This window comes from Triticum aestivum, chromosome 2D (assembly GCF_018294505.1).
Source record: "Triticum aestivum cultivar Chinese Spring chromosome 2D, IWGSC CS RefSeq v2.1, whole genome shotgun sequence".
In the NCBI taxonomy this organism is placed as follows: domain Eukaryota; kingdom Viridiplantae; phylum Streptophyta; class Magnoliopsida; order Poales; family Poaceae; genus Triticum; species Triticum aestivum.
The window spans coordinates 528,969,173-528,973,243 of NC_057799.1; positions in this window are offsets into that span (position 1 = coordinate 528,969,173).

The window sequence follows — 4,071 nt, forward strand, 5'->3', positions numbered from 1 at the left end:
ATGCACCATTGCGAAAGTTCGTCGTTTCGAGACACCACGTGATGATTGAGTGTGATAGACTCTACGTTCACATACAATGGGTGTAAAACAGTTTTGCACATGCAGAATACTTGGGTTAAACTTGACAAGCCTACCATGTACAGACATGGTCTCGGAACACTAGAGACCGAAAGGTCGAACATGAGTCATATAGTAGATATGATCAACATAGAGATGTCCATTGATGACTACCCCATCTCACATGATGATCGGACATGGGTTAGTTGATTTGGATCATGTTTCACTTAGACAACTTGACGGATGTTGATTTAAGTGGGAGTTCATTAGTAATTTGATTAATTGAACTTAATTTATCATGAACTTAGTCCTGATAGTATTTGCAAATTATGTTATAAATCAATAGCTCGCGATGTAGCTCTCCTATTTTTTTGATATGTTCCTAGAGAAAAATAAGTTGAAAGATGATAGTAGCAATGATGCGGACTGGGTTCGTGATCTGAGGATTATCCTCATTGCTGCACAGAAGAATTATGTGCTTGATGCACCGCTAGGTGACGGACCTATTGCAGGAGCAGATGCAAACGTTATGAAGGGCTAGCAACACTACAAAAAAAATACACTTCCGTGATGATACGTGTTTGTCATAGTAGGTCACGTTTTCTGTCATGCATGTACAGCCATGACGATTTTATGACAAAATCAAGATAGTCATACCTGTGCTGTCGTAGAAGTGTTCCATGACATTACCAAAATTATCATCACCTAAGTGTCCACTTCCAGGACGATAAATCGCGCGTCATAGAATTGCTTTTGTCAAGGGTAACCGACACGTGGCATCCACCGTAACGGGTCGCCGTTAAGCTATCGGGTTCCGGTTTGGATCCGATAACCCGTTAACAGCCCGGACCAATGGGGATTTTCCACGTGTAAAATTCTCAATGGCTAGAGGAACCACGTGTCGGCTCACCGTTGGGACAGATGTCATCCACTCATTGGACCGAAGGCGCCTATGATACGTCGACACATGGCGCGACCCAATAGAGGCCCATTCCAGTGAAAAGGTCGGCCTGTTTAACTTCATAAAAAGGTAGCGGGCCGGCTCACGGAGAGCTGTTAACGGCATGTTCGCATATAGCCAATTTACATCCCGCTAACTCATGACTCGTTATGGCCTAATAGCGTCATCTGGGCCATCCAGTATGATTCCATCCCGTTGTAACTTCTGGCCCACGTATGGCCCATGACGTCTTTTGGCCCATAGGAGGCCCTTTGTAACTCTGGGCCCATTAAAGGCCCGAGATGAAACTGGCCCATAATGAACGGTGTATCGCTTTATACCCATTAACGGCCCATTATTCCGTCGGTCGTTTCCAGCCCGTGTTAACTTTCGGCCTTCTAAGGGCCCATTTATTCTTGGGCTCATTTCCAGAATTCGGTTACTTACAATCTGTTACTGGCCTGTTCCGCTTGTGGGGCAAATTCAGCCTGTGGTTACAGTCGGCCTGTTTGTGGCCCGTTATGGGCTGTTTTCATAGCGTCATCAAATACGGCCTATTAACGGCCCATTATAGTCGGGCCATAAAACAGACGATTTCCACTCTAGCCCGTTTACGACCCATTTTGCGGACCGTTATTGGTCCACGAATAGTATGACCCATGTTTGGCGAAACAATTATATGGCCCGTAGAAGGCCCATAGTTTAGACGACCCGTAGAAGGCTCATGGATCCTATGACCCGTAGAAGGCCCATGGATCCTATGACCCGTAGAAGGCCCATAGTTTAGACGACCCGTAGAACACCCATGGATCCTACGGCCCATAGAAGGCCCATGGATCGTACGGCCCATAGGAGGGCCATGGTCACTATAGCAGGTAGCAGGACCATGGTTACAACAGTCCGTGTGTTGCCATGGTTATTGTGGCCTAGTTATAAAAACAGGTTATTGTGGCCACTAGAAAAACGCGGAAAAAGAACTGCAGTGACTACAAGCAAATAACTAAACAAGACAATAAGGAAATAATAAGCAAGCAACTAACGCTAGGCTATTACGGCTATTACACATATTACATCCACTAGGCATCAAAGTTCGCCACCAGTGCAAATATAGGGAACAAAGCAGCATATTACATACACTTGTCGTATAAATTGGCCACCGGTGCAAATAAACGCGGCAGCAAAACAAGTCCATAATTGAAACAACTTCAGAAGAGCTCAAGAAATGTTATCCTGGGTATCCACCATGCTGGCAATAAGCTTAGCAAGCTTATGAGCGTTCTCCTGTTTGGCGCTAAAATCCTCCAACGCTTGTTGTTGCACCAGAAAGTATGAATCTGAATGCTCCAGGGACTTCCGCGGTCCTTCGGCTTCTTGTCACAGCACAGCTGATCGATGTCTTTCAGCTTGTAGTTGAGACTCAAGAAACCAAACTGATTCAGACGGTGAGTTTGAATAGCTTGTGCCAGCGGTAGTGGCCAGTAACTCGAACACTAAACCAAGACAGGACTTTGTGGTTGTCTCACTGTCTTCAAGATAGTTTTCCTTAGTTGTTGTATCAGCTTTGTTGGAGACCAACAAGGATGTCTCACTATCCTGAACCTTATCTGCATTACTTCCTTTACCATTGCTTAATAAGGCACTCTTCCCCAATATTCTGTCAGCATTCCAAAAGAAGAAACGAGCAGACACATAACAGGTTTAGCATGTACTAGTATATGAAACTCATTTCGGTGAACCAGTTCATTAGTAAGGTGGACATGATTAAACTACCAAGTCTTCTATTGCCAAGTAGTACATAATAAAAGCATCAAGCAAACATATATCTATGTCCTATGGTCACTTCATTGTCTTGCCAAATCAAAATAGAGGCACGGTTCAAATCATATCGGTTCAAGACAAAGCAGCACTGAAAGAATACAAAGCGTGGGAAACTACATGGTACAACAAGATTTCAGATGGGTACCACGGGTCTACATGTACAACAACACTATTGGCTCTGTTGTGATGCTAGTAATGTGCATGATATGAGAAGTCAACTGTATACACAACTGAAATTGAAATCAACAGAGCTATTTATAAGAGCAAACCTGTTAAAGAAACATGCGTAAACATACCTGTTGTGCCATTGGAGTTTCGATTGGATCCTTCAATTTAAAAATAAGTTTGTATGACTAAATACAGTGATACAAGAGCAAAGCAGTATGCACGATAGCAATGGAATCTTAAATGAGAACAATTGTTCTTCAAGTTTAAGCACTTGTTCTACATGAACAGAGTATAGTAAGACGCAGGCATATAGTACTTAAAAATAAAAAATGAGCTCATAGACCTTACCACATTCTTGGTCCGGGACCAGTATAGAACAAGGGGTTCCGAGTCATTGTCCAGTAAATGTGTCTCAGGAGAACGTAAGGAAATTTGATGAGTTTCTTTGCCAGTGAAGTATGTTTTCTTCAGGTAATTCTGACACTGCCACCAAGCATTCTTGAAGATAGCAGAGGTATTAGCAAAGGTTACCTCATCCTGAGTTTCCAAATCGGTCCTTCTCTATAGAGAAAAATGGGAAAATTGGTTGTATTATAACCATCATGGAGGTAGGAATGTATGGGACAAAGCAAAGTAATTTCCATGAATAACATTACTTACACATAACTCCTGGACAAACACCTAAAACTGGCATTTTCCTTCATCTTCAGTATAATATTTCCTTGATGGGAAGATACGCACATAGGATTTAACAACATCAAATGTGATAGATGCTAAACTACGAATGGCTGGTTGTGCTTCCTCCACAGGAATAGGTGTACTGACTGGTGGAGTTGGGGTTTGCCGTGGTAGTACTGGCGCTTTGGGCACTGGAGCTGCCTTACTAACTGATCTTGTTGGGGAGCTCTGTGGTGGAGATGGTGTTGTGTCAACAGGAACTGGGTTACTATCTGCTGGGGTTGGGGTTAGATTGGGTGAAGCTGGTTCTTTGTCCATCGCAGTAGGGGTATAAACTGCGAGAGTCTGGGTTATGTGTGGTAGGGCTGGTTCTCGTGCATGTACAACTCGGTGCTATCTCCACCAAGAGG